The sequence below is a fragment of the Girardinichthys multiradiatus genome, chromosome 21 (assembly GCF_021462225.1).
Source record: "Girardinichthys multiradiatus isolate DD_20200921_A chromosome 21, DD_fGirMul_XY1, whole genome shotgun sequence".
In the NCBI taxonomy this organism is placed as follows: domain Eukaryota; kingdom Metazoa; phylum Chordata; class Actinopteri; order Cyprinodontiformes; family Goodeidae; genus Girardinichthys; species Girardinichthys multiradiatus.
In genome coordinates, this window is record NC_061813.1 from 21,445,031 (window position 1) to 21,470,251 (window position 25,221).

General features: G+C 37.6%; 1 long non-coding RNA gene across 1 annotated transcript; it reads left to right on the top strand.

Annotated features, from left to right (window-relative positions):
- The first annotated feature begins 22,606 nt into the window (after positions 1 to 22,606).
- LOC124857707 lies at positions 22,607 to 24,879 on the top strand. Its single transcript, XR_007035659.1, has 3 exons — positions 22,607 to 22,646; positions 23,970 to 24,034; positions 24,185 to 24,879. It is a non-coding gene; the product is annotated as an uncharacterized LOC124857707 (long non-coding RNA).
- Positions 24,880 to 25,221: the final 342 nt, after the last annotated feature.

Here is a 25,221-nt window from a genome sequence, read left to right on the forward strand (position 1 = left end):
GGGGGAAACTTTCTATGTGTGAGTGCAGGAAGTGAAAAGTAGGCTTCTTTTTTATGCCAATACAGGTAGAAAGAAAGCAGGGAAAAGCATAACCGACCCGTGCATCGAGTTAGTTGTAAATCACATCCTGAATGTGGAAAAAACGAAAGGAAAAAGATAGCTTTGTTCTGGGGAGAAAATGCTTACTAACATACTTTCTGAGATGAGCATGAGATTTGTGGATGCAAGCTCAGTCCAAATTTGCAGCAGCTAATCTTAGATGCCTGCTCAAAGGGGAAGAGTCAGATGTTATTGTTTTTTTTTTTTAAACAATAGTCTCAGTAGACAACGTTTTCGGCTGCTCGCATCCAAATTGTAGATTTCCTTTTATTCATATTTAGAAATTTAAAATACCAAAAGTCAGTACTTACACTGCTCTTCTAGAAAAAAAGGGAAAAAAAACATTCGGCCATATCAAGCAGTGTCTATAATGGACCAGAACGACCCTGCCACCCTTCTTCTTAAATCATGCAAAGCGTCAGTGAGCCTTCACAGCCCCTGCACTTTGATGATAACAGAGCCGGTAAAGACACAATCATTTTTAAGAAAATCTACGTTGTGGTGGGTTGTTGCCTCTTGAAATTGGAAAGCTTTTCATGATGGATTTAGAAAACTGGTGGTAATGCTTGAATGCCAAAAGTGCTGTTTGAACATCTCCAAACCATGCAAATTAATCATTATTCTATTAGCTTTATTCTGGTCCTATTTTGCCCATATGCCTTGCAAAGGTGTTCATACCTCTTTAACTTGTTTACATTTCGTCACATTGCAATTAGAAACAACAATGTATTTTATTAGGATTTTATGTGACATATCCAAGATACTATACAACATAATTTTGAACTGGAAGAAAAACGACACAAAGTTTTCAAAGTTTCTTACCAATAAAAATCTAGACAATGCTGCTTACGTTGGTATTTTGCCACCTTTACTCTGACACAAATCTGCTCCACCTCAGTATAAAGTAAGCTGTTCTGAGAGGACTTTAGAGTTTTCTTAAAGAACATTAGTGAAGAAACACCAATATAAAGACCAAGGGAAACAGCAGACATGTCCGGGATAGAGCCTTGGAAAAGGTTAAAGCAGGGTTAGGTCCATAAACAAAATGCCTAACATTAAAGATCTGACGGAGCACTGTTCCTCAAGCCTCAATTCTCGCTCGGCAGTGTTTTCCGGAGAAATTGGGAAATGTGGCAGATTTCTTCTCTGGTGTTTCCTTGTATTTAGTCGATAACCTCAGTCATTTCCTGAAGATACATCCCGTGTTTCTTACATCATTAGCCTATTAGATGACAAAGCTGAAAAGTAGGCAGAAGCTAGATTTGATCTCCACTCACTGTCCAGTTGCTGCTTTGATGACTTTGTTGACGCATTTAAACAGACCATCGGAGGCGTAGAAAGTGAGGTCAGTGTTACTAGATTGCTTTGGAGCCTAAAACAGGGAAATAAATCAGTGGTCGAGTTTCCCATTGAATTCTGTAAGGATTATTTCCCTTCTAGAGACCTCTTTAGGCTGGAAGAACCAGGCATTGATAGGTGTATTAATCCACTCTTTAAATGAACAACTAACAAAATTGCAGCACAAGATGACAGAGCAAGAGAAAACAACAAAATATCAGTTCCAAAACAAACTCTGTGTTATCAACTTCAGCTTTTACCTGAAGGGTATCTTCTCTCACCAGCCCAGCAATCAAGCTGATGCTATGCAAGTCGTGCGCTCCCGCCTCATGCTGGAGGAATGGCAACGGTGATTTGAATCAAAACAATCTCTCTATTGTGGCAAAACCAGACATTTCTTTGCATCCTGCCCAATCCGACCAAAACAAAGTCAGTAGACATGATGATCTTGATGGAGACTCCTACTTAGGTTTCTTCTCCCCTCCTCTCACTCCCAGCTAATATCATGCTTTGTTCTGGTACTCTTCAAACTTTGGCCTGTACAGACTCAGGTTGTGAACAGAATCTCATGGACCATAACCTGATAAAACAATGTCAGATATCAACCATCAAATTACCCACTCCAATGCAGGTCTTCGCTATGCATAGAAAATATCCTTACAATCACCCACAAGATGAAGACGATGTAAATTCTAATCTCAGGTAATCATTTTGAGTTTCCGTTATTCTTTGTGTTCTCCTCGTCTCAGTCTCCTATTCCCTTAAACACAATGCTCTTTTCTTACCACCACAATACTGTGCCATCAGGCTTTTTCCAGGAGCACCTTTATCCTCTAACTGACTATACATCTGTCTAAACCCGAACAGTCCATGGAAGAATACATTATTATTCTCTGGCTGCTGGCATTATTTACCACCCATCCTCCCCATTAGGCACGTTCTTCTTTTTGTCATGTACAGCGCTTTGAGTGCCTTGTTGCTGAAAAGCGCTATATAAATAAACTTGACTTGACCTGACTTGACTTGACTTGTCTCCAAAGAAGAAGGCTCACTTTGTCCCTGTATTAATTGCAGAGGTTAAATCAATTACCAATCAATAATAAGTATATATTTCCATTGCTTACCTCTGCTTTTGAGGCAGTCCAAGGATCTACAGTCTTCACTAAACTAGACCTACAAACGCATACCAATTGTTTAGGATAAAAGATGGAGATAAATGGAAAACTGCATTTAAAACACATTTGGGTCATTTTGAGTATTTGGTAAGGCCATCTGGGCTCAGTAATACTCCAGCAGTTTTCCAGGCCCATTTAAATTATGTTCTCTGTGGCTTTCTCAATTACTTTATCTTCATCTACCTGGATGACCTATTTATCTTTTCAAAAACCCTCACTGATCATCACACACACATGTCCATCTAGTAATTCAACACCTCCTCCAGAAAGGTCGCTACGTTAAAGTTCAAAAGTGTGAATTCCACGTTCTATCAATTTCATTCTTGGCACACATTCTAGAGAGTGGGCAGGTGAAGAACGATCTAGAGACAATCCAAGCTGTTGTCAGCTGGCCCTCTCCCACAAATCGCAAACAGCTCCAATGTTTCCTATGTTTTGCAAACATTTATCAACGTTTCAACAGAAACTATAGTCTGATCGCTTTTGACTCACATTGCCAACCTCTTTAAGAAACATTTGGTTTGGTCCTCTGAGGCTGATTGGGTTTTTTGTAAGCTCAAACAAATGTTCTCTGAGGCTCCTATCTTGACCCAACCAGATCCCAGGAAACAGTTCTTCCTTGTGGTTGATGCCTCAAACTCCAAAGTGGAAGCTATCTTTACCGACAGTCATGTTTGGATGACAAATTGCATCCTTGCTCCTTCTTTTCTTGGCATTTGTCCCCCTCTGAGAAGAACTATGATGTTGGGGATTGGGAGCACTTAGCCATTAATATAGCTTTTGAAAATTTCAGGGAGCTCTCCACTTTAAAAAACAGAGCCATAAAGCTTATGGATAGAAAACCTACTCGAATACACCACTGTTTGGTTCTGCAGAAATTAAATGTAGTAAGTTTCAAAACCTTTAACAATATTTTAACAAAGATTTGGGCAGCATTTTCCTTTTAAAAAGAGGTCAGTCATGTAATCACCATTAACTCATTGTGTAATGTTTTACGCTTTTTATTGAATGTTTTAACTGTGTTTAATTGTTGTTTTGTTGTTTTGTTTGAGCAGTCACCCGGGAGATCATGGACCTCATTAAAACAGCTTTAAATTTATGTCATCCTGGAATGAGTGGCCCAATCAAAATTATCTGAAGAAATTTCTGATAGTCCACGTTTAATAGGGATGTGAAGGAGTTTGTTTTGGCCTGTTCAGTTTGTGCTTGTAACAATTTTAATAATCAGCCCCTCCCTGTTCTTAACTTTGTTGCAGGCCTTGCTCTGTCAAGAGGTTTTATGGCTATTCACCATTATCGACCGATTCCCCAAAGCATGTAATCTCGTTCCTCTCAAAAAAATGTTCCACTTGTTTTTATTTGTCACAAGAAAATAAAATGACATTTTTTATTGTAACATGAGGAAATGTGGAAAGGTCTATGAATACTCTCACAAAACAGTGTGTGAAAAAACCGTACAAGAGAAGTTGCAGATTCCAGCCAAAAATATATAATCTTAATTATTTCATTATTCTATATATGTGTGTATTATTTTTTACAGCAAGAATTTACGTGTTTTTCTTTTTCTGACCGATGCACCCCTCAAATGAATGGTCTTTGCTTAATTCAGGTTTTTAAAAATGTTCCTTCTGTTTATTCTGTAACATTTTACTATTTCATTTGTTGCATGCCTGAACCAATTTTCTTTTTTGACTGAATCGTTGATGGATTTTCTTCCTTCTATGTGCTGAAGCAGAGAGTTGCCTCAAACATACTGTCAGAAACTCACACTAAGTGACTGCAGGCCCAAATCTTGAGCAAGAAGTGAAGGTCTGCAGCATGAAGCTGAGCGACAGCAGTGAGTGAACTCTTTGACAGTGGATCAAAGATGAGCAGGGGGGTCAGAGTGTACAGCTGGTGTGGTTGAGGGGAGTAAGACAGGCAACATATACATGGAATCACATGCCGGTCAGAGGGATTTTGTGAGGATATACAGACAGTTGCAATCAGATATGCACAGTTATAACAGTTTCTTCTGACCCTGTGAGACCTTTACCTCAACATGTCAGGGTGAGAAATTAAATTCTATTCAATCAGATGTACTTTCAGAATGTCTGTGCCGACAGATTCAGATCAACTTTAACTGCTGCACAAAGGTTTTAATTTTACACTCCGTAAGGGAGAATAGCATTGAACACTTTCATTGTTGTATTCTTCCCAGGCCTGCTTCCATTGCAATATCACAAATTAGACCTCCAAGATGTGATGAGGGATCTTTCATATTACAGCTAATAGTGACAAATGGGACAGGGTAAAAGCTACAGCACATCCATAAATGTGTGGCAGTTTCAGTTTGGCAAATGCCATTTGAATCTAGCCAATTGACCATGATAATCATGATTATGGACTGTTTCTCCTCTTTCAGAGCTGAAATGAAAATTAACTCTTCCTCTCCTTCTTGATCACTAATTGTGTTCTGTTCTAAGCTACTGCCCTTTTTTCCACATGTCGAGGATGTTAGCGGAATATTTGAAGTGAAACATTGACACAGTAAACATTCAGGGATCTAAATATAAAATGGCCACTGTTATGCTAATGGATGCCGCTGAATAATTCAAGCATGGATGATAATAAAAATGGAAAAACAGGGGACCTGTCGAGCAACACCACAGCATGTGTCACGACAGGGCACTAATTTGCTGTCACGGCTGATACCCCTCCTGACTCCTACCCCCATCCACCTCAACAATTCAGCTGTGAAGATTAGTAAACATTTTGTCTGTCTCCCTGCTTCTCATACACATTTTGGAGAAGCAGTGAGCATTTCTGGCGGGCCCTGAAAGGTTGGGGAATTGGAGTGGGGAAGCCTTGCTGCTTTGCTCTCAACTCTCCATCATATGCTCTTAGGAGAAGCTGAGGCAGGGTGGGGAAGAACAAGCTCACCTCCTCTCTGTATGCTGCAGGCCTTTAGGGCTGACACACTGGAGTGAAGGCCACATCAAAAGGCAAAAGAAAAACCAGACAGACAGGAGTGGGTCTTCAAATTTGAAAAAAGGCTCCCTCTTTCTTGTCTTACAATCGCCATTCCCTGTTTTTGCCATTACTGCGCAACATCTCTCCTGTCACCTAAGCCCTCCTCCCCCATTTAGTTCTGAACGTTCCCTCTGTTTTGAGGTGTTAAACCAGAGGATACTTACTACACATGCATGTGTTATTATCTCGTTCCAGAAATGATCACATAACACATTTACATTTGAAACACATGGTTATAAATAGTCCACCCAACTGCCCGCTCTACTGCAAATCTGTGTGAAATAAATGTTGTCATCTAGAGTTCGCCAGGGCTCCCTGCTATTTTTAAGCATTTCTTTTTTTAAATACGATATGGATGTACCCTTGGGCAAGCCTCTTACAATACAGCTAGATTAATGTGGCTCTAGTTTAAAAGCACTTTGAGTGGTTGGTGCGACTTTAAAAGCTTTGACATAGGTTTAATCTATTTCCCATTCATTGTCCCCTATAAGGCTGATTTGAAAACTGCATATCTCTAGGTGCTACATGTTTGTTCAACTGAGCAGAAATAGTATGAAGAGGAGCACAGGCTTGAAGACAAGGCAGCTTTCCTCTCCACTGTCGCTACATGCATGCTCAGTATGAGGGATAACTGCAAAGTTAATGCAAGCGACAATCCACCGTCGCTACATGCTCATCCAGGAGGAGTGAATGCTGCAAGTCACTGACTTGATGCAATCTGCTGGGTTTCCTTAGAAAGAAAACGTTTTAACCAGTTTGAATAATAAACTGAATCCAACTGTGCTGTTTGATAGTTAGGATTAATTGGTATGTATGTACCTTGAAATACTATATGATTTGATTGAATTGACTTTGTAAAGTGTGTTGAGACATGTGTTTTGAACTGGTGCTATATCAATGAAACTGAATTATATAAAAAGTGAAAGTTCAATATCAAGTCTGTCTGAGAAGCAAAATGTTAATAAACATATTGTTAATAATACGATAAAAATTAAAAATAAAGTCTTCCATCACTTCACAGACATTTCCAAAAGGAAGTTTCAGGCAATGACCATTTTACCTGTGATATCCATAAAAAAACTAGATTTTCTTGTTTTCTTAAGCTGTCTTGAACAATAATTGTCCATAATATTGGAGGAGTTTATTGGGACATAGCTGGAAAATTAGCTCTTATTTTTAGTTTAGTCCATTAAAAACTTTGTTATGGTTGTATTTTATTTATCTATTTATCTATTTCTTCTTTTTTTATAGATAATAAATAACTTAGTAGGTAAATGTCTTAAAACATGCAACAAGTAATTTATATATATTCAGAAAATTAGAATATGTGTTCTAGTGAGGCTCGTTTGTCAGTTTAAAAGTACTTTTTGAAAATAGCAACCTCTAATGAACTATTAAACATACTTATGAGCCCAAATTTGGGTATTAAGAAAATTGTTTTTCACTGGTTTGATGTAATATTCTTGAATGCTGTGTTTTAATTAGCTGTAAGAGGAAAGTAATTATAATTAACAGAAATAAAGGCTTGAAAACATCTGTCTGTGTGTAATTAATCTGTATAATGTGGTTGAGGAATTGAGTTACTCAAATAAAATAACTTTTCTACAATTTTCAAATTTATTGAACATTATATATCTGTCAGGTTCAAACAACCTAAAATACTTATAACATCAGAAAAAGAAGAGAAAGACAAATAATTAGTTTCTTACTTGCTGCGAGGAGAACGGACAGAGATGTGCTTCAGTTACAAATCTCCTACCGCTCTGAAAACACATCTGTCCAATCCTCTCTTTTTATTATCTTTAGGGTGGTCCCTAGTTACAATATACGTTGCTGCTCTGAAGGCTGGGATAAACAGATGCAATGTAAACAGGTCATATACACCATTATCTTGTAACAGCACACCTCCACAGTCTCCACCATCTTAAGATCTGTGTGTCTTTTGTTCAGCACAATCAGCCACCATCTTTATGACATCCTCAACTGTGACTGCTTCCTTCTCAGCTCCAACTTTGATCCTTGCCTGCAAACAACTCATCGCATCCTTACTCACACATACATGAAAGGTTATAAAGATCAAATAGTAAAGTTAATAAAAAAGGAAATATATAAGATAAATCTATATACAATTATTCCAACAATATCAAACAATGAAACAAAATGGTGACCGACTGCTGATTCAGGAAACAAACATTCGCACTGTTCTAGTTGTTTCCTGCAGGTAAACTTTAGCCATCCCAAGCTAACAGCTCTGATGCCCAGCCTTCGTTTTCAAACACACAGCATTCTGTGCATTCTCACTCAGCTCAGTCTGCTTCCTGCCTCTTAAACAGCCATGCCACTTCTTTGCCTTAGATGTCTGTTGTTTTTCATAGATCATCAAGTTTTATTCTTTTCTCTATTAAAACAGGGAAAAAAAACCTGCGTCATGTTGCACTGAGACAAAAATAATGTTTTAGTTCTGCTGCAAGAGAGGTCGCTTGTTTTTGTAAGAGGTCGTTGAGCGTTCAGCCATTTTTTTGCACTTTAAAGCATTTAGCTACGAACAGCCTCTTGCAAAGAAAAAATTGTTCATGTTTTCAACATACTTAACAAGGGTTTTTAGCTTATACCTTGACTTATATCATAACATTATGTGGTGTCTCCCTCAAATCATGACAACAAAAACAGACAGCGTCTGTAAGGAAGTAATAAAGAAAAAACGAAAATTGAACCATTGGTTGATCCATTATCATAGCTAATTGTATGCTTGAATATTTCTTAGCCCAAAAGCTTAATAAACCAATTATTATTGCTTTAAGGTACAAAAATCTGACTGAAAAGTATAAAACACCAGCACATTTCCAACTAAAAATTTGAAAGAACCTTGAAAGAGTCTGGAGAACTACAGCTCGAGATGACTAACAAAATAACTAGAAAGCTAAATATAACAAAATCGTTGGGCTCCTGTGCACATACAATGAACTTTTTTTTGCACATGCAGAAACCTATTGATAGTGATGTTGACAGCTTGACTGTAATTAAAACACTGTATTATGTAAGCAAGGAAGACTAGTCATACTCACACTTTTGATACTTACCAAAAAATGAACTCAGTGTTTAAAGGTGTATCAACATGTGACAATGCTGATGGCAACCATTAACTTTTCATTTGTTTCATTCTCTTGTTTTGCTGCCGTTGCACTCCTTGTGTGCTGAATCCACTGCTGCTCTCATTAGGCACATACAACTCTTCCCCTCACGTTTTTTGCAATGTCCTTGTCCTGGGAATGATCTCACTATTTAGCACTCTCCCCAGATATTGCTGCTGCATTTCCTACTGCTTAATCCGGATGCACCCATAAATAGACCCCTCACTTCCTGGCATACCACTCCATAATTCCCAGCTTTCCAAAAGGCATGCCATGACTCTTTCCCAGGCTCCACACTCAGCTGTGTTGAACTTCCTGAGAAGGATGCAAAAATGCAAAGGTTTAATTTTTTGCGCTCACTTTTAGTTAAGCAATAATAATCCTTTTTTCACACAGTCAAAAAAATATGTGTTTAACAAACATTAAATGTTCACAAAATACATTTTAGAAAAGCCAACAATTTTTGTCTGTGTCTTCAAACTTGGTCAGCTGCTCCTGGGCTTGGAAGTGGTGCCCATTCCCTTTCTTCTGTGTCTCCTCTGACAGCAGCTGAGAAATCCTGTAGCAGTGAATTTGTAGTGGAATTTTGAAAATAATAATAAAGTATAATGTATTAGTTTTCATTGTTCTAGTTCCCCTTTACCCTTTTGTAATTTCTTCTCTGTCATAGTCAGCTTTATCACTCTATAGTTGTGGTAGCCTGTTAACTTTATTGGTTGAACAAGATCCGGCCTATCTTGTTATGAATTTCAGAAAGTCTACTGTGCAAAAGGGGCAAAATCCTATTTTTCTCACTTTATAGATCAAATCTATCACTAACACTACAACACATCATACTGAAGTACACAAACATGCAGCAGTAATGTTAATACATGCCACAAGAAGCATCTCAGTCATAAATGAGGTGAAAAACAAAAATGCTTACACATTAGTCACATTAACAACAGTATAAAACAGCTCCCAATTTCAGATAATTCTTCAGTGCCTTGATTTTACCTTAAAAATTCCCTTTATTTCCAGAAAGACTGCATTCACAAAACTGTCATAGATAGTTTTTATAAATACTTAACATGTTTTAAATCATTGTAATCCATACGCTCTACTAAAACACTGGGTGAAAAGTTTTTCAAGGCCTTCCATAAATTAACAAAGTTAAAATATTATTTATTTGTTGAATATCTAAGTCTTATGGTGCCCTGCGCAAGTTCCTATGGCATAGTTTTGTCATTACTTAACATTATGCTACATCCTAGGGGCATTTCACAAAGATAAAAAAGAAATATGCAGTGCAAGTTGAGTGTTAGCTCATAATTTAATAACCGATCCCATAATTAAAATACACACTATTGTGCAATGAAGATGATATTAATGTAAAAACATAATAAGACTGAATTTCAGATGCAAGCACAACAGAAACAGTATCATCAAAACCTAAAACACAGCCCTTCATTCATCCCTCAATAACTTCATTCTGTGTAATAAATGTTGCTGTAATCATAAAAGCTTCAGTGACCTTTTGAAAGGTGTCCGAATTTTATAGGCTAAAAACTATACTAATCTCTAAACAATTTCTACTTGAGAAAAAGTCATACTCCATTATACACATATACAGTAGGAAAAAATTAAATCAGTGCTAGTTATATCTTTCTGTGGGCGTGAAAATACGAGGTGCAAAATTAAAAAGAGGGAAAATCCAATGTGTGAAGCAAAGACCTGTAGACCAGATAATGTAGATGATGGCGATGCCAGTAAAATAGTTGGCATTAGATACGGAGGAGAGATTGCCCTTGAAAACTAGGTTTGTCTGATGCAACAGCAAACTCACAGTCTGTGTCAAGAGCCATTTTGAATCTGCAGCTCTGCAAATATATTTAACAGTGACAGTCTTCATCTGTCTCCTGTTTTTGAAGTCTGATTCTCCATATTTCCAAGCAAAGTGCATCCTCCTTTGTTGTTTTTTTTTTCTTTTTTGTCATTTAACTTCTTTTAAAATCATGCAGGTCCCGGCCGTTTTTTTTTTTCTTTCTTTCTTTTTCGTTAGGGGATTTGTTCCTCCGAAACAGATATTTTCTGGCACTACCCTAATGAGACCGTCTCACCGTTTCCATGGTGACAGTCGCAAAGCTGTCAAGTTTCTGCTCTTTAAAAAATCTTGAGAGGGGTTGTTCTGCAACTGTCAGAGCTACATTTTCAAACGGCATGTCGGTTCCTTCAAAGGTGAACTATTCCGAGTTTTTTAGGGGTGAATTCAGCCAGTTTGTGACTGCTTTTATCAAAACACGCAGCCCCACAATGTCGAAGAATGTGCCGACTGTTGAAGAAATAAAGTGAAAACATAAGCGACTGAGCTGTCTTGTTGGTCGGGTTTTCTGCAATGCTTTATGTAGCTTACAATGCAGATTTTGATTATGAACCTGATTATACTGTAAAAAAAACTATTACGCTGTATATGCTTTACAAAAGTATGTATGACTTTTGAGCTTTTCCACATTTTGCCATGTTATAACCACAAACTAAAATTCAGTGCAGTCGCCTTAATAAAGCCAATAGAAAGCTCATTAGGAGTTTGCCACAAGTCATGTAGGGGACAAAGCAAACATGTTAAAAAAGGGGCTATGGTTAGATGAGTGCAAAACATTTTAAACCAATATGCAAAACGTTGTGTATGGAACTAAACTAACCCTGCACATCACCAAAAACATGCAATGCCTACAGTGAAGCATGGTGGTGACAGAATCATGCTTTGGGAAAGCATTTCTTCAGCAGGGACACAGAAGCTGGTCAGAGTTATAGAAAGATGGACTGTGCTAAATACAAAGCACTCACCTGTAGGACACTGACGCCAAGCCTAAAGCTAGAGATACAATGTATGGTTTAGATGATAGCGATGTCATGTGTTAGAATGGCCCAGTCAAAGCTGAGACCTATATCCAATTGAGAATGTGTGGCATAACTTGAAAATGTATGTTCACAGATACTCTTCATCTAATCTGACTAAGCTTGAAGTTTTTACAAAGGTGGTAGAGAGATACCCCAAAAGACTGGATGTCCTTGGCGGTTCTACAAAGCATTTACTCAGAGGAGCTGAAAATAAATTTACATTTTTCAGATTTTTAGTCCCAAAAACCTTCACAAACTATGTATCAGTTTTACTTTTACTTCACCATAATGCACTAATCTGTGCTGGTCTGACCCATGAAACCCTCCAAACGTACCTTGAAGTGTGTGGTTGTAACTTGATAAAATGTTGGAGTCCAAGAGAAATTAATATTTTTGCAGGTTTCTGTAAATGTATTCTGTAAAAGAACAGCTTCTAAGACCTGGTATGTTTATAAATTACACCATAAGAAACATAAATCTTACTTTAATTCTTGATGCAGCAGTGTATCTCAAACAGCAGCCACTTTCTCAAAATTAAATATATATATATATATTTTAAGAAATGCAGTGCCAACCTTCACTGACATCAATAAGGCACAAAGTACTTTGATTCGTGCTCGGGTTTAAGAGCTACTCCCCTACAACAGGGCAAATGTGACCACAGAGGACACTGAGGGGCTGAGGAACATCAAAGCTTAACACATTCCAGGCCTTTGTAGAAAGATGACTCGTGTGTCTCCTCAGTTGGACTTGAAGGTGTAAAATGCCACGGCCCCATACGAACGTGTGAGGCCTGCAGATGAGTCCTGTCAAACCACAGCTTTTGTACCTGTCTACTCTATGTTGCTGACCACTTGTCCTGGTGGAAAAACATTACACAATCACAGTGTCACTTTCACTTGCAGTTTTCCATACTGGAATCCACTAAGGGAAGCCGGAAAATGCACACACAAGAAGCAGCTCAGGTTCTGACAAATATATCCTGCTTCTGCGACTAACATACACACACACACACACCCCCACACACACGCACGCACACACAAACACACACACACACACAACATGGGACCAAAATTCTGTAATTCTTTGTATAATTTTTCCTTCCTTGTCTTCACAGTTTCTTATTCTCCCTAAATGTCCTCATTTCTGTTCACACATATTTTGGCGCACTGAACTGTGTGAGAGATGGTCCCTTTTCGTCAAGCAGATCCAGACGTCAATCAGATGGCAACATGGCATGTTTCCTAATGATTGGCAGGCGATGCAGATGCACATTTCAAGAGATGAGCTGCAATGACTTGAAAACTGGGAAAAAACAATGTGGATAGGAGGGGGGATGGGGAAACACTGGGTTTATTGAAGAAGACAGGGACAATGAGGAGTGATCAGTGGTACATGCAAAGACAGCAGTCATGATTTTAAATGCCATCTCTCCTTACCCCACCTAAATCAGTTGAGCCGGATTTGGAAGGATGGTACTTTACCCACTCAAGTTCCCGTTATGCATGCAACTTGCAATAGATTGATAATCAGGTGCACATCAGTTTAGACCTTGTCCACATAAATACAATCAAATTGAAAAAAATAGAATGTGTGTTCCAATGAGGATTGGTTGTCAGATTAAGAGTTTTGTTTTTTGTTTTTTAAATAACAAGCTTTAAGCATTTATACAGGATACCTATAAAAAGCCCACATTTCTGTTTTAAAAAAGATTTATTTAATTGGTCTGATGTAGTATTTTAATCTTAATGTCGTGTTCTCATTAGCTGTAAGCAGAAAATCCTCATAATTAACAGAAATAAAGGCTTAAAAACATCAGTTTGTGTGCAGTTAATCTATATAATGTGTTTCACTTAATGAGCTGAAATAAATGAACTTTTCAACAGTAATAATTTATTGAATGGCTTCTGTATATAAAAAAATATTGTTTATCTGAAGCAATCTATATATATAAATTTTCCATTTCTACCACAACACGTCAACGTAACATGATGTCGACTTCAGTAATCCATTTATGTTGATATTTTTATTCGACAAATGGAGTTTTGACAAAAATTCAAACTTTAAGATTCACCTCCACCCCTCGGCCGTCCTATGACTCCACCGTGTGTCTCTCCTCCTTCCAGTCAGCGTCAGATCTACATGTGTCTTCAATCAATCATCCTCCGAGGTTTCACTTTTAAGGACCTCAAGTCATGGATTCCCCACTCTTCAGCTGAGCTTCAACCCTCCTCCCCCCACCTCCACCATCTCCCTTCCATACTCCTCCCGGCTCCCTTTGTCATGGTATGACATCTTTGGACTTGGTTTGTGTTTTTGTGTTAACTGTTGCTTAGGTCTGTGTTTCCCTTTATTGTTAATTAGTTCGATCTGTCCCTTCTACCTCCTTGTCTCCTTGCCACACCTGTTCTTAATTCCTGTGATTACCTGCCTTTGTCTTCTCCTGTATATTAGTTGGTCTGTGTTCTTTGTTCCCTGCTGGTTCCTCCGTCGCTATTCCTGGTTCTGTTTCACTACATGTTCCGCAGTGAACTCTCATGTAAGTTTTTGTCTGGACTCTTGTGATACTTGAAGTGATTTTTTTGCTTCACCTGGAAATTGCTTAATAAAGCTGATAACTAATTTAATCATGCGGCTCCCAAGTTCTTGTCTGCGCATTGGTCCAATCCAAATACAGATCGTGACACCTTTACCTTCTTAGGCCTTCACTCCACCACCAGTATCGGATCCCAAGGGGGGAAGACTTATTTAATTCTAAGCCTAAGACGTTAATTCAAGCTCATGTCACTCTCAGCATTCATGTCTTCCTCCGGGGTCCGAGCGCCAAAGATATTAACTTTTAACAGTTAACTTCTCTCATCGCCATCTTGTTACTTCTTGTGAGTCTTTGCAGATTGAAATAATTTTTAGGAATTTGTCTACTTTATTTTCTTTTTTTGTTTTGTATTTCTATAAAAAGTTATAAACGTTTTCCTTGATATTGCCCAGTGTCTAAGGTGAGTCCCCTGGGTGAAGTCTTCAGATTCAAAACAAAACATGGTGGATAAGACATCTGGTTCACTCTCAAATTAGATAAAAAAAAGTTTGTCAGAGTTTTCAAAGGTCAAAATGATCGAAAGATTTTAAGTAATTCAAGTCAGGCGACGACAGAGAGATTGGACACTGTGTCTGGTTTAATTGCAAACTGCAGCAGCACAATCGCCATGCAGGAAGACATAAAGAAGCGACACCCTGGGGCTACAAATAAGCTGACAAGGCCACCATAAGTTTCTTTAAAGCTGCTTAATGCCATATGAAGTTTTTTCTTCCTTTTTTACACATTTAGTCCCTCCGTGGTGTAGTCTGTGACTGTGTCTTTGACACAGGGGACCTGGTTCAATTCCCAGTTGTGTCAGGAAGGTCATCCAGCATAAAAACTCTGCCAAGTCTGTGTGCAAGTTGTATTGACTTGCTGTGGTTACCCCTGAAAAGGACAGCACTCGAAAAAACTCATCCTGTTTTAATCACATTTAAATGTGTAGATAATATTATCTAAATGCATAAAATTCAACCCAAAAACCGAATACATATATTTAATAAATATAGGAGGAAATGTTACAGTTTTCAAATATTACATTTCACTTGAAGGTTGTAATAGAAACAGGTTATTTTTTCCTTTTGAAATGTTGAATTTTTGAATACACAAAAAGTGTAGTAAGGTCATTTAATAGAGGCTTATATTTCGAAAATGTCAACTTTGCAAAAACTCCACTGACTAAAACACAAAACTACTTAGCTGCTCCCAAAACCTCTATACCCTGGGCCACTAACCCAGTCAAGTCTGGCCCTGTTTGTCAGTTGTTAAAGTTTTTGAAATCATTCAATGAACATTTAGTCAAAGGTTTTCTGTGTGAACCTGAGTTTGCAGTCCTGTTAAGGAAAGAATGAAGGATAAATTAAGGGGGTAATATTAGCCAGTGGCTGTCGGTGGACAGCGGGCCAAGGGGCAGGTGAGAGGTGAGAGGCAACGATGCACGAGCAAAGCAAGGAGGGGAGGCAGGGAGGGTAACGGCTGACTCAAGGCAGCCTGCAGTATCTGACCCCACTCTCCAAGCCCCTCCAGCGAACCAAGGCAAACAGCATTCACATTTGTATTTCTAAAGTTTGACCCAGAATTTCAGTCTGTCATTCATTTAGGTGTTCACTAAAAGTTAAAATGAGTTATATACAGTTCTGCCTTCTCAAAGGAGCAAAAAACTTGTCAGTAAACTTGTAGGCTAAAAATATTTTTTTGACATAACAGTGGAAATTCAAATGTCTCTTTCCCCTCCAGAATTGTTCTATTTTTGTTTTTCTTCACCCCCCTCCTCTCCTACTACTGTCTGTCTCTTTCTCTTCAGCTGGCTGAATAATCTACTGGCATTTTACTGCAAAGGAAAATGTCAAGGTCAGCTTTGTCATTCAAAATCACTAATCTTCTTGTCGTTCTCTGTATGTGAAACTGGACTTGTTTTACTTTTTGAGATTAAAACAGGTGCATCTAAAAATGAGAATATGAATGAAATGTCAATTTATTTATGCAAATCAGCTCAAAAACTGGAACTCTGTATAGATTCATTAAACAAATATGATTTCTTTTGACTTTTTATTTTTGTTAATTTTGATGATCATGGCTTATAGCGAATGAAAAGCTAAAATTCAGCTTGAGGTAAAAAAGCATTTAAATACACAAATGTCAGATATTCATGATATATGAAGTGCTCTAAACCTTCCTATGAATCTCCCCCAGATTTTTGCTTCACCATCCTCCGGAGACTACAGTTATTCCTGTTGCTTGTGCAACTTCTTCTGTACTTTTTCTTTCCACTCATTAATGTGCTTGGATATTTAACTCTTACCACCCATGTGGAGGATGTCAATTAAATTAAAAATCTTTTTTTTTAATGTTAGGTTTTCTTTAGCTGTATGTCAAAGTCATCCAAATTAACAGAAACAAACACCTAAAATATATATCTGTGTGTAATAAAGCATCCATAATAAATATTTGTTTTAGTGGAATTAGTGAAATAAATTAAGCTTTTGATGTTATTCAAATTCATTGAGATGAATCTGGTGTATTTTGTTACATATTCAGCACAGCAGTGTCATGTCTGAATGCCAGCTTTATTAGAAGCTGGCTTTGTTTGGGATTTGAAAATCCCAATAGGATGCCAGTGATGGGACATGGAAGAAAGTGACCTTGTGCCATTCTTCACTATCTGCACAAGCATTGCTGTAGACATTTACACAGGTTTATTATCAGATGGGATATGTGTGAGCATCTTTTTGACTTTCCTTGTGAGGTTTTTAATAAAATGCAAAAGCCCAGAGTTTTAACTCTGTTTCATTTTAATTTCTTTTTTGGGGGGGGGATTCAACTTTAGGGTTTAAGGGGCTGCTGTTTTGTTATTAGACTGCGTGTTTTGAAAATGCTTTCCAAACTGCAAACTTCCATAAACATGCCAAGTCATGCCCTCCAGCTGTCCTCTGGGACATTAAAAGCATATTTACCTGAACTGCAGCCCTCTAAGTGCCCCGATCATTCCCTGTGTCACAAGCAATCCACTAAGGCCACCGTGTATTTAATTAAAAAGACAAGGTTTACCCGAGAATATATCCCTCCAGCATTCTACATACATTTCAATGAGATGCATCTTATTCCTGTTGCACAAGGAGGGTGATGGAATTTCAAATGGCAGCATAATTATGGTGTGCTTTTCCTTCTGACAGAAAATCAGTAGCCAGTCCTCCAGGTGAAGTAAGCTTGGCTGACTTGAGCTTATTAGAGCCCATCAAGGGAGAGAATACACCTTTAAAACATTGACATGAGCTCTAAGAAAAGAGCTCTATTAGCATACATCCAAGCAATGGGACATGCAAATCATTCTAATTGTTTGAAAGAAATTGTTTGGGAGTCAATTATATGAAAATAGTTAAAATGTGTTTGTCTTTTGATACTAAACACTCCTGTTTGCCTTGTTAGACAGTGGCTCACTTTGATAGTTCTTGTGTAAAATTAGAAGAAGCCTAAATTGAATGTATTTGCCAAACTTAAAGATTTCTTTTGTTCTTGCCTTTCTGTCACACTTTAATGTCTCAGATTATCAAACAAATTTTAAAATCAAAATAAGACAACCTGCATAAATACAAATTGGGGTTTCCAAATCAGGATTTCATTTCCAAACCAACCTTGCCCTATGTGAAAAAATGTATTTCCCTTTTTCACCACTTTTTGTTGCTTCAAAATCTCTAGCCACAGCCAGGCCTATAAAATTAAGTATTCAGTTAATGGAACCTGTCAGACAAGACATCTAGGCTAAAAGAGCTAACAGAGCAGCACATCATGCCCCGATCTTAAGGAATGTAAGCACAGCTGAAAAACAAATCCATTATCTATTATTCTGAAAAAGGTTACAAAGCCATGCTTTAGGACCCCAGCGAGCTGCACTGAGAGCCATTACCCACAAATGGAACAGTGCTGAACTTTACCTGGAGAGGCTGGTCAACAAAAATTCAAAACTTCTGTAGCTCACCAATGACTCGTCCCAAAGCTTACAAAATAACTCACATCAACATCCAAACCACTGCATGTTGTACTTGCCTAAGATACATTTACTTTTTATGGTTTCACAATAACAAGAGCTTGGGGGAGAATGCCATCCATGAGAGAGCCAGAACAAATTCAAATTCTGATAATAAAAAAGACAAAAAAACACAAAGACCTGTCTCATATTCCCCCAATGTTCCACTTTTGGTGTAATATCAAAAGTGGAACTTTTGATATTGACACCTGGTGTTAAACTTGCACAGCACATTTAAAAAAAGGAACATCATTCTGACATTCCACCATGGTGGTGGAAGTGTGATGGTCTAAGGCGGCTTTGCTGCATCTGGACAACTTGTTGGAACCATAAATATTGCTCTCTATCATTAAATCTTGAAGAGTCAAGTCATTTAAAATGGCTTGATCTGGAGTCGAGTGCATACTTGAGATCAGATTGGGCATAACTCATATCACAGCGTAAAGGAGGGGCGGCACAGTGAGCTTCTTTGTTGCCTCTGAGCAAGAAGGTGTTGGGTTCAAATTTGGCCTTTCTGTGTAGAGTTTTCATAATTTCTCAAGGTCTCCTCCCCCCATCGAAAACTAAGCTTGATTTCCACTCTTATTGCCCTTGGGTGTAAATGTCTGCATGCATGGTTACCAGTGTAATGCACCACTGACCTCTCACCTGTTGACTGCTCGAGTATTGCAACCCCATACACACACACACACATACACACACACACACAGAGAGAGAGAGACATATGCAGTTTATGGTAAAGAATCCATATGTCAAATTAATGTCTAAAAAATTGAAAAATGTATCTAGGACAAAACATACAAAACATTTGTTGAATTATATAAGCCATGATTTTAGCTAATAACTCTTCAATGCACATCTTGTGTTAAAATGCTATTTTAGGCTTGTAGTATTGTTGCTTTTTTCAGATTTGGCTAAACAAATAACAGTTAAAAAGCAGTCTTTCAGATGAGAGGTATGATGTCTTGAAGAACCAGAAAGGAATTCCAATTGCTTTCTATCCAAGCCCCCAGCAATACAATGACCTGGATAGCAAAAAATCTTTACAGAAATATTTCTTTAACTGAAAGTAGGGAACTTTAGAGAGACAGATTAGAGAGAGGACAGTTAAAAATCAAACTGATTCCTCTGACCATCTTTGTACAGTCGGCCCCAGCTTCAAGACTAACATTTCCCCTGATATAGCTTGTTTATCTGACCCCTTGCTGCCTCTTAGATTCCTTCTTTAGTTCCATGGGAAAGCTCAAAGGGGTAAAGTGAATGGAAAAATGGGGTGTTTGCCACTCTGATGGTCTGTGTTTCAGTTCCTGGCTTTATCATGCTTTCATTCTGAAGTGTCCTTGAGTAAGAGACTGAATTCTGTTAGCTGTCAATGCATTTATTGTTATTTTCATGATAAAACATCCGTACAGTTAACATTTTTGTGTGAATGTGGCACAAAACCATTTTGAGAGGTCAACAAAACTAAAATAGGGCTTTATACAAACTGTTTATATTTTTTTTCAGATTGCACTATTCCAATAGTTTTCAAGACCACAGTGTTTAAACTAAAATGAACATGCAAACTGCAGTCATGTTGAGATATGATAAATGCAGGAAATGCATTTTGGTGCCTAAAAGTTTAATAAGTTTAACTCACACATTTTTAAACTTAAAATGTATTGTTTTGTATTGTGGTCTGCAACCTTCAACAAACCTTACAAAGGCAAAGTTAGGGCCCTAAAACTTTGTGAGAAATGCTTATGATTTTATGCTCTTCAGCCCTCTATCCCACTGACATTTAGTTACAAACCAACAAAACAAAAAGCAAGATTACATTTACATATAAGCAAAGATTTGTTTAATCAACTCTACAGTATTTATGGTCTATTTCTTCCAGGATCCAGAGTTAAGATAACATTGTGTAGATACAGTTTTCTTAAATTTGAAAATAATATTATTATATACAATTCTGAAAACATATCAGTTATATTTATTTAATATAATGAGAAAAATGTTTTTGTTGTACTGTAGGTCCAAAATATCATGGCAGCTTGTGATTTCAAAGGTAGCCTGTGGCATTGATGTGTATACTTTAAGATAAGAAGGTTAACTACAAACATTAAGAATTAGATCTCATTATTTTAGTGTCTAATGCTTCACCAAAGGTGCATTCACGTAACAAAACATTTTAAAAATAAAATATAATCTCAGTTTCATACATTTAAAGAAAGAACAACGAAATACTACAGTTTTATGATATACCTCTCCATATTCGAGGGGTTTGTTCACTATTCTGGAAGCAATCCGCTTTAGGATTAGGAGAACATCTTAATAATAAAAATAAACTTATAATAGAGAAACATTTTCAATCTACAGAATCAGCCTTTAAAAAACACAGAATTACACACATTTCCAGGATCAAGCGTGAAAAAATATCCCTAAAAAGTCCATTAAAACACAGAAATAATTACTGCCGTTTCTTTGGAAATAAAAAGGTAACTGTAGGTAACTGTTCAAGTTGTACTAGAATATTAATTTGTTTACTAAGCCACATTTGTACTTCAGGAAGCTTTCCCAGGAAACAGGGTATGTTCTCTGGGGTCATACTTTAAACTCCCTCAGTTTCCACTGCATCTTTCAGGGTAAATACTAACTTACCAAGACAGAAATTTAACCCACAAAACAGCCCTTGTACAGAGGTAGTGCTTTGAAAAAAAAACATAAATATAAAGTAAACCAGAAAAAATATATTACTGGAATCTATACATAAAGACTTTGGATTTTGGGAATAAACTTGAGTGTATAAAAAATATCTAGATGGTGAATATCCAACTCCACAAAGAAAAGTCCCAAGCCTCCTAACCAGCTTCTTGCTGTGAAACAGCAGCATTCATATGAGCCCCTTAGTTTTCATCTTGTATTTACTTTTTTGTGACATTTCTAAGTTGAATTTTACTTTCCTATGGCTACAGTTAAGACGAGAATTATTAATACCCATATCAGATTGAAATTTCATCTAATAAAGTTTATTTCTGATAGGAAATCAGTGTTATCTCTCAAAAGATAACAAAACAATATAAAAGGAGTATGAATGTTGAAAACAGTGCATCTATTTATTTACATTTTATCGCAAATAGCACATGGAAAATTGTTTATATCTTTCTCAATAATCAGTGGAAAACCTTTATTGGTATTACAATGATCAAACCTTTTTTTTAAATTGCTGACCTGCTATTTGCATGATTTAACTGGTATTATGACGATTCATCTGTTGCAATGAGCTCCCAAGGTATTTGAGGTCGGAAAGCGTCCCTGCCATCACCCTAATCCTGAGTTCCTCCAGAGATTCTCGTATTCATATCAGGCCTTGGATTGGGCACATCTAAAACATTAATATTACTTTCAGTCAAAAGAAGCTAATCAAGCTAATTTAAAAAGATAATATTAAACATAAATCTACCAGTGGTATGAATATTTTGGGCTTAATTGAATACAGTTTGATCACTCTTACACTATAGTATTTGTCAATATTTTAGAATTACTGTTCAGCATTTATTTACTTAGTGTATTTGGCACCCAAAGACCACAGAGTGCAAGGCAGCCTCAAGTTCTCATGAACCTCAAGAAAACGCTTTTGTTTGTTTTTTTTTTTTTTATCATCATCTTGGTTATTTTTGTAGGCACACTACACAAGGACAAACGTCTTCTACCTCAATCACTGACACAATGCAAGCATGCCCTCCATACCACTTCACTCTGATGGGCTGCCTCTGACTAGACAGCGCCCCACACATCAAACCAAAGTGGAATGATTACTAGTTACCCAGCCACCATATGTTGGCTGCAAAGCTATGATTTGACAAAAGCACAATTTTGGGAGACGTTAAGGAGATGACTGCTGTTGATGCAATAATCAGAAGTTGTCTGCTGAAATCATGAGGCGACAGACATTGATGTACACAAGCAGCATGTGTGTTCACACACTGAATTCACTTTTAACTATTCTGAAGTATTATAAGAAAAAATATCTAAAAATAAAGAATGAAAACAAAGATTTGTGTTCCACCATGTTCTAGAGCTTGTCTTGACCTACATTCAGAATAATTTGTTAAAATTATTCATTAATATGAAAGCAATTATATAAATGTTGTCAATGTGTACAAAGTGTAAAGTGGTTCAGCATAAGTGTTTTTTTTTCATTAGCACTTAGCAGTTTCTTCTTCGAAGGCGAGGCGAGTGTTGAACACTTGTAATACTGTTGCTAGGAGCCATCAACGGAAATGTCAGTTGACTCAGCAAGTGATGAGATTTGACATATGGCATCAAAGCATCATTAGACTTGCACCTGCTGCAGATGAAGTCTGCTCTTCCACAAGGGGTTCAGCACCAAGGGGAGGCCAATTGAGGAATAGGGAAGGATACGATGACCGGTAACAAACACCCATTGTCTCTGAACAACAATCTGTTCAGTGTTTAAGGATCTCATGAGGCTTCAGCACATGTAGAATGTCATTGAAAGTTTTGTTTTAATGAATTCATGACTGTAGTAGATGGATAAGTATAATAAGATATATGTGGACAAGCCTAAGATGATCATCCACACCTGGCATTAAAATCTCAGTTTTCTCAGTTATGTGCAAGTAAACATCTAGCTACATCATAGAACATGCAGTCAGCAGGGCAATAAACAGGACTAATGTTTCTGCAGCATCATTTAAACTAACTTGTTATTTAAATATCAACAAAGCTGAGAATCACCTAAATAGCATTTTATGTTTTTTTCAGTTAAAAACTATTTATAACTTTACTTATGTAGCTTATTAAATTCTAAATGAAAGAGGAAATAGAGAATAAATAACGTGGGCAGTTACAAAGTTCAACATTAGTGCACAGACACTGATGACTTAAACCATTTTTACCAAGTGGTACTATAAACTGAATTTCCTTGCAATGTAGTATAAGTGTAAGTTATGTAACTGCACATGTTTATTCCATTGACTGACATACATATTTATGGATGTAAATTGGACTAGTTTGTGTGGTAAAGTACCTTAAGATGACATTAGTTTTTAATAGGCACAATGTTAATAAACTGAATTGAATCATAAAGCATATATGTAAAACATCTCACAAATTGTTGTCTCTCCTTTATTAGCCCACTCACACCTCTCTGCTTAAAAGTGACTGCACATTCCACATATAAAGGAATTATATGTGGTTTGCATGAGTTGGTTTACAATGCGATGACCATAGTGGGTACAATCAGCTCAAATAATTATAAGAATAGGCTACATGTCACAGAGACAAATCCCTTAGCAATACAGCATCTTGATCAGTAAAATCCCAACCTGTGAAAGAACATTATTTGTCACTGAAGAGGATTGTTTTTAAACTTGCAATTGAAAAAATATTTTCTGTGCTCTCAAATTCCAGTCCTCAGGAGCAAGTGTCCTGCAACTTTTAGATTTCATAGCTAGTCAAACCCAGCAGAATTAAATGGCTGAATTACCTCCTCGGAATGTAATCATATTAATGACTAACTTATTTGATCCTGGTGTGATGAAGTAAATGCACAATGAAGGTTGCAGGGCACTGGCCCCTGTGAACTAGAATTTGAGAGCTTTGCATTTAGAGGGAACTTGATAGGTGTTTAATCATTTAGCTAACAACAGTATTAGAGTTTTTAAATTCTCTTTACAAGTTTTTTACTGTAGTTTTGTCATGTTTTAATTAAACATCTCGATTCTTTCCAGGATGGATCACGTTCAGAAAACTAAGCTTTCATCAGCTAATGCAGTGTCCCAGATGACCACTAAAGGTGATCTAAGACAATGACACAATGAATCATGGGTGCATTCACACAGGCCCCCTGCTGCCCCCCTGCAGTATGCTTAGTGGACAAAACTATTGGCAGATGATACAATCAGTGTGAGAGTACACTTAATCCTGCATCACCTCAATTGCACAGGGATTCTGTTTGTGGACTTGAGCTCAGCGTTCAACACCATCAACTCAGACATCTTCCAACAGAAGCTCACCCAACTCACAGTACCAGGCTCCAAATGTCCATGTATTACCAGCTTCCTGACTGACCAGCAGGTGAGACTGGGGTTTATCTCCTTCACAAAAACCACCAGCACCAGGGCCCCCCAAGAGTGTGTTCTCTCACCACTTCTCTTCGCCCTGGGCACAAATGACTGCACCTCAGCAGACCTCAGCAGTTTGAGGATGACACCACTGTTATTGGTTTATTCTAGGACAATGATGAGTCTGTATACAAGCAGGACGTGGATCGATTGGTCCACTGGTATGGTCAGAACCACCTGGAGCTTAACTCACTCAAGACAGTGGAGATGATGAAAGAAAACCCCCACACTGCCTCCCCTCACCATCCTCAACAACACTGTGTCTACTGTGGATCACTTTCAGTTCCTAGAAATCACAATTTCTCTTGACCTGAGATGGTCTTCACACAGGAACACTGTTCAGAAGAAGGCCAAGCAGAGACTGTTCTCCCTGCTGCAACTCAAGAAGTTCCACAAGAACTGCTGGTCATCTTCTACACTGCCATTATTCAGCCAGGCAGTCTGTCATCTATCACTGTGTAGTTTGGCTCATCCGCAAAACAGGACATGTTGAAACTACAACAAAAAATTAGGTCTCCAGGTAGGATCATCAGGGCTGACTTTACTTCCAAACAAGACTTGTGCCTCAGCTCCAGCTTGCTCTGCCCGAAGGTTTAAGCATCAAAACAAAGCACTATGAAATAAACCAAATTAAGTTGTTTTTTCCAAGGCCAATTTTATTTGACCAGACACAGCCTCTTACTGTGAAGTGTTCTGATGACCAGGACAAAACGTTGAGTTTAGCCGATCCAATGAATAGAGAAGACGTGGCAGCCTACTAGAGCACACGTCAAATGTGCGGAGCTGCAGTTACTAATGTTGTCTTCTTCAGGGAAGTTGAGGGAAAACTACTGTGTAATTAGAGACAACCTTTCTCTGT